This window comes from Ambystoma mexicanum, chromosome 11 (genome assembly GCF_040938575.1).
Source record: "Ambystoma mexicanum isolate Mex_15411 chromosome 11, UKY_AmexF1_1, whole genome shotgun sequence".
In the NCBI taxonomy this organism is placed as follows: domain Eukaryota; kingdom Metazoa; phylum Chordata; class Amphibia; order Caudata; family Ambystomatidae; genus Ambystoma; species Ambystoma mexicanum.
In genome coordinates, this window is record NC_090934.1 from 825,575,354 (window position 1) to 825,588,199 (window position 12,846).

The following is a 12,846-nucleotide window of genomic DNA, read 5'->3' on the forward strand; positions in this document are numbered from 1 at the left end:
ACAGTTGCGCACTTGTGTTAAAAGGGGACAGTAGGCTGAACCCAGAGAACACGGGAGAAATGACTCAGGTTTACTGAGTGGAACACTCTGTGTCTTTGTGCCAAAAACAGCAGCGTCTTTTCGGTTAACAGCCGAACGCGCTAACCAATTGTGCCACAGAGACTCACTGGCATGTGTGTTCTGCCTTTGGCCTGATTGCATTGCTATTTTTTTCTGATTGGCAGAAAACCTGAACTTTTTTCTGAAAAAGGCATGCCTCTCGTAGCACTGCAGTGCATTAGACTGCTCCCTTGCTTCCCTGAGTCCCCAAATACACAACCACCTTGGGCACAATAGAAGACACATTCCAGCAGATTTAGCAAGAGTGCACCAAGGTTTCTATATGTAGGTACCTTGCTGAGAAGCAAGACCTGCAGTTGCATTCTTCTGTTAAAAGAGGGCAGCAGAGTGCACCAAGAGAACTTGGGGGAAGTAGCTTATGTTAACTACTTGCCATGCTCTTTATAGATCCCTCTGTTTGACTGGGTGAATTCTAATTTCTGGGGTAGAGTAAGCAATTTTTGGATCTAGATGCTGTGCGCAACAGGAATGCTATATACTGCACTGTACTGCTACTGAAAAGTTACCAATTTTACAGGATGTTCAGGTAAGCTTTGTTTCAGAAAACAACTTGCTAGAGGCCCTAGGACAGATTACTGGGACAAAGGAAGAGGGTTTGGGGATTAGCACATCTCCTATGAAAGGTACAGTCACGCCCGAGACAACTCTGAGTGCCTCCTCAAATTCTAAGAAATGCGAACTGGGGTCCTACGCCTTTTATTGCTAGGGGATCTTTGTGTTTCAGACAAATGTGCACGCCTCCCAGAGCCCCTTGCAATGCACTTAGGGAAATGGGGGAAGGTGCTGTGAAGCCCTCTCGCTGACAATGTCTCTCTTGTCTATAATGTATCTATGAGAGAGAGAGAAATAGGCAATGCGAGAGTGAAAAAGTAAAATGGAAATGTGTCTACTGAGACCAGTATAAGGGGAAATCCTCACAATCCAGGACCGACAGTTGATTGGGAGGGCGCTTACAGGTTTCCGACACCAGACCGGTACCTGAACTCACAAACCCAAACTGCAAAGTGATGGGCATTGCCACTAGACTGCCGACCCCCTTTCGGGGCCCCAACATATATCCTTTAGTCACACCTAGAGTTCCCAGGACACTGCAGCATTCAGCGATTACACGAAAATATTGACAGCGCTAGGAGGCCATGCAAATGGCAGAGGTATGCTTTACAAAGCCCACGTAGCGTGCACAAAACAGCACATCAGTCAGGCCCACTTGAAGAGATGGTAAAGAGGAAATACTTCTGCTGCATCCAGTAAAACATAGAGATTGGCCTGCTTTAAAGGTTGACCATGTCCTTCATGGGTGTCTGTCAATATGATACTTCCCTGCTGCAAAGCTTACATTCGAAACGCCAGAACAACTAGTCCCAGAGCACAAAGATGCAGTCAGGTTGAAATAACGAGATACTGAAGAGCAATTTTGTATTTCAGAGTGGGAAAAGCAAATATGCCCCCGACGTGATTTGAACACGCAACCTTCTGATCTGGAGTCAGACGCCCTACCATTGCGCCACGACGTCCTAGTGGCAGTCCACCTGGTGTGTCTGATGACAGAATAAAGGTAGGAGACGTACATGCACCTGCAGAGCCTCATTGCTTCTTTAAGTAGACTGGCTAGGATAGCTTCCTTCTGTGCATCTTTACACGCTGCAGCCAAACCCTTCCCATGAAGTCTTGATGTTTATGAATTGAATGGCAAGTTTTGAAAAACTAAAGCAAGCGAGAAGAATTGCTTGCAGTTTATTGGATTTTTTGGACGTCAGCAGACGAGACCTGCGAGAGGTAAACAGAAGTTCATAGTTGGTCATGCTGAATTTTTGAGCCAAAATGCATCGTCCCTGGGTGGGCTTGAACCACCAACCTTTCGGTTAACAGCCGAACGCGCTAACCGATTGCGCCACAGAGAGTCACTGGCATGTGTGTTCTGCCTTTGGCCTGATTGCATTGCTATTTTTTTCTGATTGGCAGAAAACCTGAACTTTTTTCTGAAAAAGGCATGCCTCTCTTAGCACTGCAGTGCATTAGACTGCTCCCTTGCTTCCCTGAGTCCCCAAATACACAACCACCTTGGGCACAATAGAAGACACATTCCAGCAGATTTAGCAAGAGTGCACCAAGGTTTCTATATGTAGGTACCTTGCTGAGAAGCAAGACCTGCAGTTGCATTCTTCTGTTAAAAGAGGGCAGCAGAGTGCATCAAGAGAACTTGGGGGAAGTAGCTTATGTTAACTACTTGCCATGATCTTTATAGATCCCTCTGTTTGACTGGGTGAATTCTAATTTCTGGGGTAGAGTAAGCAATTTTTGGATCTAGATGCTGTGCGCAACAGGAATGCTATATACTGCACTGTACTGCTACTGAAAAGTTACCAATTTTACAGGATGTTCAGGTAAGCTTTGTTTCAGAAAACAACTTGCTAGAGGCCCTAGGACAGATTACTGGGACAAAGGAAGAGGGTTTGGGGATTAGCACATCTCCTATGAAAGGTACAGTCACGCCCGAGACAACTCTGAGTGCCTCCTCAAATTCTAAGAAATGCGAACTGGGGTCCTACGCCTTTTATTGCCAGTGGTTCTTTGTGTTTCAGACAAATGTGCACGCCTCCCAGAGCCCCATGCAATGCACTTAGGGAAATGGGGGAAGGTGCTGTGCAACCCTCTCGCTGACAATGTCTCTCTTGTCTATAATGTATTGTCGGGGGGAAATTCTGCCGGGGTCGGCCGGGCCGTCCGCAGACCTCCGGGCAGGGAGGCCCCAACTCCTCCCGTGTATATCTCGGATCGAGACAGAGTATGAGGCACACACAAGGAGCAAGGCAACTTCTGCTGTTTATTATGCAAACGGCAGGGATGGGTCAAGGAGCGTACGCGTTCGTCCTGACACACACACAATCGTGGGGCTCGCAGGCCCTTTTTACTGTAATATGACGCGCTACTTGCGTCACTTCAGAAAGTTAACAAAAAACCTATCGCCACTCTTAATTGGTTGCTCGAGTGGTAGGGTTAGTATAGTACACATATAGAGAATGATATTAGTGGTCAAGGTGTAGTCAGGTGGTATATCTGGGTTGTCCCTATAATTAGATACATAAGAATTGTTACATGAAGACCCCTGAGGATTGGCTAATGTTACTGACGTCTGAGATAAGAGCCCCATGTTCTGATTGGTGCATCCGTGAGCTCCCCAGCCTGGGACCACCGTTGTTCCCAGCTCTCGGTGTACCTGTGTTTGCAACAATGTTTCAATATGGGTACGTGCAGACAATGTGAGGATTTATTCATAGGTGGAAGGCTGACCGCTCCCACTGTAGCAGATGTCCATTGAGCCTTTCAAGTGTATCGGCCTATGTCTCGTAGCGAGGGACCCAGACGCCTTTCTCCTCCTGGGCTTTGGCATCTCGTCAGGTTCGGCTTGGTCACGTGAGGCGGGACCGTGTTTGAGGCAGAATTCTGCACAATTAATATTGCTTTTCCACTGTGTGTCTGGTTTAATTTGTAGATATGACTTTAACGTTGGTACGCGGAGTGCGAGGTTGCAACATCGTGCCTTTGATGATTTGTTCTTGGATGTGGGTTTGCAACATTGCGACCTTGGCTGGTTGCTCCACCAGGCTCATTCTGCGGGATCAGCAACCTGACTTTTGCTTTGTTAATGTCCACGGGAACTCTTGCCTGAGGCCTACTTGGCCTGGTGTATAAGTGATCCATTTCGGGCATGGGTGCTTTAGGTTATAGTGGCATATATTTCCATGACCAGTATCGTGTTTCTATTATACCTCTCATGGTGGTAACGGGTTTCAAGAGAAGCGTGAGCAAGCGGCGTTATAGATGAGTTCATGATGCATCTTGCGTTTCTGCATTCTGAAAGCCTATGTAAAAATAATAAAGATGCACGTCCGTGAGTATGCCTGTCGCCTACGTCAGAGCACTGAGTATGTTCTTCGTGTAGATTGGTGTGGAAATGTTAGGCGTGTATATTTGTACTGATGTGCTTCCCGTTGTCTAGGTCGTCATGGCATCTCTAACGACGTGTGGTTTTTAGTCTAGCTGATCCGAGCCGCAGGTGTCGGCATGGCCAGTGCGGGCTGCTGGGCAAACAGGTGGACACATCCGTATGTTCCTGTACCAGGGTACCTGGTCGTCTGGTAACTGGACAAACTCTTCTCGCGGCGGGTGTCTGGGCCGTGACCCTCTAGGCCAAGCGCGAGAGGTGAAGGACGGGAGTCTGGTCTTCCATTCTCCCACTTCAGTATCTATGAGAGAGAGAGAAATAGGCAATGCGAGAGTGAAAATGTAAAATGGAAATGTGTCTACTGAGACCAGTATAAGGGGAAATCCTCACAATCCAGGACCGACAGTTGATTGGGAGGGCGCTTACAGGTTTCCGACACCAGACCGGTACCTGAACTCACAAACCCAAACTGCAAAGTGATGCCCATTGCCACTAGACTGCCGACCCCCTTTCGGGGCCCCAACATATATCCTTTAGTCACACCTAGAGTTCCCAGGACAGTGCAGCATTCAGCGATTACACGAAAATATTGACAGCGCTAGGAGGCCATGCAAATGGCAGAGGTATGCTTTACAAAGCCCACGTAGCGTGCACAAAACAGCACATCAGTCAGGCCCACTTGAAGAGATGGTAAAGAGGAAATACTTCTGCTGCATCCAGTAAAACATAGAGATTTGCCTGCTTTAAAGGTTGACCATGTCCTTCATGGGTGTCTGTCAATATGATACTTCCCTGCTGCAAAGCTTACATTCGAAACGCCAGAACAACTAGGCCCAGAGCACAAAGATGCAGTCAGGTTGAAATAACGAGATACTGAAGAGCAATTTTGTATTTCAGAGTGGGAAAAGCAAATATGCCCCCGACGTGATTTGAACACGCAACCTTCTGATCTGGAGTCAGACGCCCTACCATTGCGCCACGAGGTCCTAGTGGCAGTCCACCTGGTGTGTCTGATGACAGAATAAAGGTAGGAGACGTACATGCACCTGCAGAGCCTCATTGCTTCTTTAAGTAGACTGGCAAGGATAGCTTCCTTCTGTGCATCAGTGCACGCTGCAGCCAAACCCTTCCCATGAAGTCTTGATGTTTATGAATTGAATGGCAAGTTTTGAAAAACTAAAGCAAGCGAGAAGAATTGCTTACAGTTTATTGGATTTTTTGGACGTCAGCAGACGAGACCTGCGAGAGGTAAACAGAAGTTCGTAGTTGGTCATGCTGAATTTTTGAGCCAAAATGCATCGTCCCTGGGTGGGCTTGAACCACCAACCTTTCGGTTAACAGCCGAACGCGCTAACCGATTGCGCCACAGAGACTCATGCAGTGCTTACACTGGGGCCTGATTGGTGTGCTGTTTGCTTATGCTTCCCAGGCAACCTGAAAATATTTCTAAAATAGCTCTATTTCCCACAGCAAATCAGGGTATCAAGCACTTCCCTACCTCCCCTAATCCACAAACACAGGGGATTTAGTAGAGGACAGAGCCCATCAACAGTGCACCAAATGTCCTCTGTGTAGGCATAACTTGCTATGAGGAGAAAGCCACAGTTGCGCACTTGTGTTAAAAGGGGACAGTAGGCTGAACCCAGAGAACACGGGAGAAATGACTCAGGTTTACTGAGTGGAACACTCTGTGTCTTTGTGCCAAAAACAGCAGCGTCTTTTCGGTTAACAGCCGAACGCGCTAACCAATTGTGCCACAGAGACTCACTGGCATGTGTGCTCTGCCTTTGGCCTGATTGCATTGCTATTTTTTTCTGATTGGCAGAAAACCTGAACTTTTTTCTGAAAAAGGCATGCCTCTCTTAGCACTGCAGTGCATTAGACTGCTCCCTTGCTTCCCTGAGTCCCCAAATACACAACCACCTTGGGCACAATAGAAGACACATTCCAGCAGATTTAGAAAGAGTGCACCAAGGTTTCTATATGTAGGTACCTTGCTGAGAAGCAAGACCTGCAGTTGCATTCTTCTGTTAAAAGAGGGCAGCAGAGTGCACCAAGAGAACTTGGGGGAAGTAGCTTATGTTAACTACTTGCCATGATCTTTATAGATCCCTCTGTTTGACTGGGTGAATTCTAATTTCTGGGGTAGAGTAAGCAGTTTTTGGATCTAGATGCTGTGCGCAACAGGAATGCTATATACTGCACTGTACTGCTACTGAAAAGTTACCAATTTTACAGGATGTTCAGGTAAGCTTTGTTTCAGAAAACAACTTGCTAGAGGCCCTAGGACAGATTACTGGGACAAAGGAAGAGGGTTTGGGGATTAGCACATCTCCTATGAAAGGTACAGTCACGCCCGAGACAACTCTGAGTGCCTCCTCAAATTCTAAGAAATGCGAACTGGGGTCCTACGCCTTTTATTGCCAGTGGATCTTTGTGTTTCAGACAAATGCGCACGCCTCCCAGAGCCCCATGCAATGCACTTAGGGAAATGGGGGAAGGTGCTGTGCAACCCTCTCGCTGACAATGTCTCTCTTGTCTATAATGTATCTATGAGAGAGAGAGAAATAGGCAATGCGAGAGTGAAAAAGTAAAATGGAAATGTGTCTACTGAGACCAGTATAAGGGGAAATCCTCACAATCCAGGACCGACAGTTGATTGGGAGGGCGCTTACAGTTTTCTGACACCAGACCGGTACCTGAACTCACAAACCCAAACTACAAAGTGATGGGCATTGCCACTAGACTGCCGACCCCCTTTCGGGGACCCAGCATATATCCTTTAGTCACACCTAGAGTTCCCAGGACAGTGCAGCATTCAGCGATTACACGAAAATATTGACAGCGCTAGGAGGCCATGCAAATGGCAGAGGTATGCTTTACAAAGCCCACGTAGCGTGCACAAAACAGCACATCAGTCAGGCCCACTTGAAGAGATGGTAAAGAGGAAATACTTCTGCTGCATCCAGTAAAACATAGAGATTGGCCTGCTTTAAAGGTTGACCATGTCCTTCATGGGTGTCTGTCAATATGATACTTCCCTGCTGCAAAGCTTACATTCGAAACGCCAGAACAACTAGGCCCAGAGCACAAAGATGCAGTCAGGTTGAAATAACGAGATACTGAAGAGCAATTTTGTATTTCAGAGTGGGAAAAGCAAATATGCCCCCGACGTGATTTGAACACGCAACCTTCTGATCTGGAGTCAGACGCCCTACCATTGCGCCATGAGGTCCTAGTGGCAGTCCACCTGGTGTGTCTGATGACAGAATAAAGGTAGGAGACGTACATGCACCTGCAGAGCCTCATTGCTTCTTTAAGTAGACTGGCTAGGATAGCTTCCTTCTGTGCATCAGTACACGCTGCAGCCAAACCCTTCCCATGAAGTCTTGATGTTTATGAATTGAATGGCAAGTTTTGAAAAACTGAAGCAAGCGAGAAGAATTGCTTGCAGTTTATTGGATTTTTTGGACGTCAGCAGACGAGACCTGCGAGAGGTAAACAGAAGTTCATAGTTGGTCATGCTGAATTTTTGAGCCAAAATGCATCGTCCCTGGGTGGGCTTGAACCACCAACCTTTCGGTTAACAGCCCAACGCGCTAACCGATTGCGCCACAGAGACTCATGCAGTGCTTACACTGGGGCCTGATTGGTGTGCTGTTTGCTTATGCTCCCCAGGCAACCTGAAAATATTTCTAAAATAGCTCTATTTCCCACAGCAAATCAGGGTATCAAGTACTTCCCTACCTCCCGTAATCCACAAACACAGGGGATTTAGTAGAGGACAGAGCCCATCAACAGTGCACCAAATGCCCTCTGTGTAGGCATAACTTGCTATGAGGAGAAAGCCACAGTTGCGCACTTGTGTTAAAAGGGGACAGTAGGCTGAACCCAGAGAACACGGGAGAAATGACTCAGGTTTACTGAGTGGAACACTCTGTGTCTTTGTGCCAAAAACAGCAGCGTCTTTTCGGTTAACAGCCGAACGCGCTAACCAATTGCGCCACAGAGACTCACTGGCATGTGTGTTCTGCCTTTGGCCTGATTGCATTGCTATTTTTTTCTGATTGGCAGAAAACCTGAACTTTTTTCTGAAAAAGGCATGCCTCTCTTAGCACTGCAGTGCATTAGACTGCTCCCTTGCTTCCCTGAGTCCCCAAATACACAACCACCTTGGGCACAATAGAAGACACATTCCAGCAGATTTAGCAAGAGTGCACCAAGGATTCTATATGTAGGTACCTTGCTGAGAAGCAGGACCTGCAGTTGCATTCTTCTGTTAAAAGAGGGCAGCAGAGTGCACCAAGAGAACTTGGGGGAAGTAGCTTATGTTAACTACTTGCCATGATCTTTATAGATCCCTCTGTTTGACTGGGTGAATTCTAATTTCTGGGGTAGAGTAAGCAATTTTTGGATCTAGATGCTGTGCGCAACAGGAATGCTATATACTGCACTGTACTGCTACTGAAAAGTTACCAATTTTACAGGATGTTCAGGTAAGCTTTGTTTCAGAAAACAACTTGCTAGAGGCCCTAGGACAGATTACTGGGACAAAGGAAGAGGGTTTGGGGATTAGCACATCTCCTATGAAAGGTACAGTCACGCCCGAGACAACTCTGAGTGCCTCCTCAAATTCTAAGAAATGCGAACTGGGGTCTTATGCCTTTTATTGCCAGTGGATCTTTGTGTTTCAGACAAATGTGCACGCCTCCCAGAGCCCCATGCAATGCACTTAGGGAAAGGGGGGAAGGTGCTGTGAAGCCCACTCGCTGACAATGTCTCTCTTGTCTATAATGTATCTATGAGAGAGAGAGAAATAGGCAATGTGAGAGTGAAAAAGTAAAATGGAAATGTGTCTACTGAGACCAGTATAAGGGGAAATCCTCACAATCCAGGACCGACAGTTGATTGGGAGGGCGCTTACAGTTTTCTGACACCAGACCGGTACCTGAACTCACAAACCCAAACTACAAAGTGATGGGCATTGCCACTAGACTGCCGACCCCCTTTCGGGGCCCCAGCATATATCCTTTAGTCACACCTAGAGTTCCCGAGACAGTGCAGCATTCAGCGATTACACGAAAATATTGACAGCGCTAGGAGACCATGCAAATGGCAGAGGTATGCTTTACAAAGCCCACGTAGCGTGCACAAAACAGCACATCAGTCAGGCCCACTTGAAGAGATGGTAAAGAGGAAATACTTCTGCTGCATCCAGTAAAACATAGAGATTGGCCTGCTTTAAAGGTTGACCATGTCCTTCATGGGTGTCTGTCAATATGATACTTCCCTGCTGCAAAGTTTACATTCGAAACGCCAGAACAACTAGGCCCAGAGCACAAAGATGCAGTCAGGTTGAAATAACGAGATACTGAAGAGCAATTTTATATTTCAGAGTAGGAAAAGCAAATATGACCCCGACGTGATTTGAACACGAAACCTTCGGATCTGGAGTCAGACAAGCTACCATTGCGCCACGAGGTCCATGCGGTACTCCACCTGGTGTGTCTGATGACAGAATAAAGGTAAGAGACGTACATGCACCTGCAGAGCCTCATTGCTTCTTTAAGTAGACTGGCTAGGATAGCTTCCTTCTGTGCATCAGTACACGCTGCAGCCAAACCCTTCCCATGAAGTCTTGATGTTTATGAATTGAATGGCAAGTTTTGAAAAACTAAAGCAAGCGAGAAGAATTGCTTGCAGTTTATTGGATTTTTTGGACGTCAGCAGACGAGACCTGCGAGAGGTAAACAGAAGTTCATAGTTGGTCATGCTGAATTTTTGAGCCAAAATGCATCGTCCCTGGGTGGGCTTGAACCACCAACCTTTCGGTTAACAGCCGAACGCGCTAACCGATTGCGCCACAGAGACTCATGCAGTGCTTACACTGGGGCCTGATTGGTGTGCTGTTTGCTTATGCTTCCCAGGCAACCTGAAAATATTTCTAAAATAGCTCTATTTCCCACAGCAAATCAGGGTATCAAGCACTTCCCTACCTCCCCTAATCCACAAACACAGGGGATTTAGTAGAGGACAGAGCCCATCAACAGTGCACCAAATGTCCTCTGTGTAGGCATAACTTGCTATGAGGAGAAAGCCACAGTTGCGCACTTGTGTTAAAAGGGGACAGTAGGCTGAACCCAGAGAACACGGGAGAAATGACTCAGGTTTACTGAGTGGAACACTCTGTGTCTTTGTGCCAAAAACAGCAGCGTCTTTTCGGTTAACAGCCGAACGCGCTAACCAATTGTGCCACAGAGACTCACTGGCATGTGTGTTCTGCCTTTGGCCTGATTGCATTGCTATTTTTTTCTGATTGGCAGAAAACCTGAACTTTTTTCTGAAAAAGGCATGCCTCTCGTAGCACTGCAGTGCATTAGACTGCTCCCTTGCTTCCCTGAGTCCCCAAATACACAACCACCTTGGGCACAATAGAAGACACATTCCAGCAGATTTAGCAAGAGTGCACCAAGGTTTCTATATGTAGGTACCTTGCTGAGAAGCAAGACCTGCAGTTGCATTCTTCTGTTAAAAGAGGGCAGCAGAGTGCACCAAGAGAACTTGGGGGAAGTATCTTATGTTAACTACTTGCCATGCTCTTTATAGATCCCTCTGTTTGACTGGGTGAATTCTAATTTCTGGGGTAGAGTAAGCAATTTTTGGATCTAGATGCTGTGCGCAACAGGAATGCTATATACTGCACTGTACTGCTACTGAAAAGTTACCAATTTTACAGGATGTTCAGGTAAGCTTTGTTTCAGAAAACAACTTGCTAGAGGCCCTAGGACAGATTACTGGGACAAAGGAAGAGGGTTTGGGGATTAGCACATCTCCTATGAAAGGTACAGTCACGCCCGAGACAACTCTGAGTGCCTCCTCAAATTCTAAGAAATGCGAACTGGGGTCCTACGCCTTTTATTGCTAGGGGATCTTTGTGTTTCAGACAAATGTGCACGCCTCCCAGAGCCCCATGCAATGCACTTAGGGAAATGGGGGAAGGTGCTGTGAAGCCCTCTCGCTGACAATGTCTCTCTTGTCTATAATGTATCTATGAGAGAGAGAGAAATAGTTAATGCGAGAGTGAAAAAGTAAAATGGAAATGTGTCTACTGAGACCAGTATAAGGGGAAATCCTCACAATCCAGGACCGACAGTTGATTGGGAGGGCGCTTACAGGTTTCCGACACCAGACCGGTACCTGAACTCACAAACCCAAACTGCGAAGTGATGGGCATTGCCACTAGACTGCCGACCCCCTTTCGGGGCCCCAACATATATCCTTTAGTCACACCTAGAGTTCCCAGGACACTGCAGCATTCAGCGATTACACGAAAATATTGACAGCGCTAGGAGGCCATGCAAATGGCAGAGGTATGCTTTACAAAGCCCACGTAGCGTGCACAAAACAGCACATCAGTCAGGCCCACTTGAAGAGATGGTAAAGAGGAAATACTTCTGCTGCATCCAGTGAAACATAGAGATTGGCCTGCTTTAAAGGTTGACCATGTCCTTCATGGGTGTCTGTCAATATGATACTTCCCTGCTGCAAAGCTTACATTCGAAACGCCAGAACAACTAGTCCCAGAGCACAAAGATGCAGTCAGGTTGAAATAACGAGATACTGAAGAGCAATTTTGTATTTCAGAGTGGGAAAAGCAAATATGCCCCCGACGTGATTTGAACACGCAACCTTCTGATCTGGAGTCAGACGCCCTACCATTGCGCCACGAGGTCCTAGTGGCAGTCCACCTGGTGTGTCTGATGACAGAATAAAGGTAGGAGACGTACATGCACCTGCAGAGCCTCATTGCTTCTTTAAGTAGACTGGCTAGGATAGCTTCCTTCTGTGCATCAGTACACGCTGCAGCCAAACCCTTCCCATGAAGTCTTGATGTTTATGAATTGAATGGCAAGTTTTGAAAAACTAAAGCAAGCGAGAAGAATTGCTTGCAGTTTATTGGATTTTTTGGACGTCAGCAGACGAGACCTGCGAGAGGTAAACAGAAGTTCATAGTTGGTCATGCTGAATTTTTGAGCCAAAATGCATCGTCCCTGGGTGGGCTTGAACCACCAACATTTCGGTTAACAGCCGAACGCGCTAACCGATTGCGCCACAGAGACTCATGCAGTGCTTACACTGGGGCCTGATTGGTGTGCTGTTTGCTTATGCTCCCCAGGCAACCTGAAAATATTTCTAAAATAGCTCTATTTCCCACAGCAAATCAGGGTATCAAGTACTTCCCTACCTCCCGTAATCCACAAACACAGGGGATTTAGTAGAGGACAGAGCCCATCAACAGTGCACCAAATGCCCTCTGTGTAGGCATAACTTGCTATGAGGAGAAAGCCACAGTTGCGCACTTGTGTTAAAAGGGGACAGTAGGCTGAACCCAGAGAACACGGGAGAAATGACTCAGGTTTACTGAGTGGAACACTCTGTGTCTTTGTGCCAAAAACAGCAGCGTCTTTTCGGTTAACAGCAGAACGCGCTAACCAATTGCGCCACAGAGACTCACTGGCATGTGTGTTCTGCCTTTGGCCTGATTGCATTGCTATTTTTTTATGATTGGCAGAAAACCTGAACTTTTTTCTGAAAAAGGCATGCCTCTCTTAGCACTGCAGTGCATTAGACTGCTCCCTTGCTTCCCTGAGTCCCCAAATACACAACCACCTTGGGCACAATAGAAGACACATTCCAGCAGATTTAGCAAGAGTGCACCAAGGATTCTATATGTAGGTACCTTGCTGAGAAGCAGGACCTGCAGTTGCATTCTTCTGTTA

At 46.9% G+C, this 12,846-nt stretch overlaps 6 non-coding genes across 6 annotated transcripts; all 6 read right to left on the minus strand.

The window, feature by feature from the left end:
- Nucleotides 1-4,980: 4,980 nt before the first annotated feature.
- TRNAW-CCA (transfer RNA tryptophan (anticodon CCA)) lies at nucleotides 4,981-5,052 on the minus strand. The gene has a single exon. It is a non-coding gene; the product is annotated as a tRNA-Trp (tRNA).
- Nucleotides 5,053-5,365: 313 nt separating this feature from the next.
- TRNAN-GUU (transfer RNA asparagine (anticodon GUU)) lies at nucleotides 5,366-5,439 on the minus strand. Its single transcript has one exon. It is a non-coding gene; the product is annotated as a tRNA-Asn (tRNA).
- A 2,175-nt stretch (nucleotides 5,440-7,614) lies between these two features.
- On the minus strand, nucleotides 7,615-7,688 carry TRNAN-GUU (transfer RNA asparagine (anticodon GUU)). The gene has a single exon. It is a non-coding gene; the product is annotated as a tRNA-Asn (tRNA).
- Nucleotides 7,689-9,863: 2,175 nt separating this feature from the next.
- Nucleotides 9,864-9,937, minus strand: TRNAN-GUU (transfer RNA asparagine (anticodon GUU)). Its single transcript has one exon. It is a non-coding gene; the product is annotated as a tRNA-Asn (tRNA).
- A 1,790-nt stretch (nucleotides 9,938-11,727) lies between these two features.
- On the minus strand, nucleotides 11,728-11,799 carry TRNAW-CCA (transfer RNA tryptophan (anticodon CCA)). The gene has a single exon. It is a non-coding gene; the product is annotated as a tRNA-Trp (tRNA).
- Nucleotides 11,800-12,112: 313 nt separating this feature from the next.
- Nucleotides 12,113-12,186, minus strand: TRNAN-GUU (transfer RNA asparagine (anticodon GUU)). Its single transcript has one exon. It is a non-coding gene; the product is annotated as a tRNA-Asn (tRNA).
- Nucleotides 12,187-12,846: the final 660 nt, after the last annotated feature.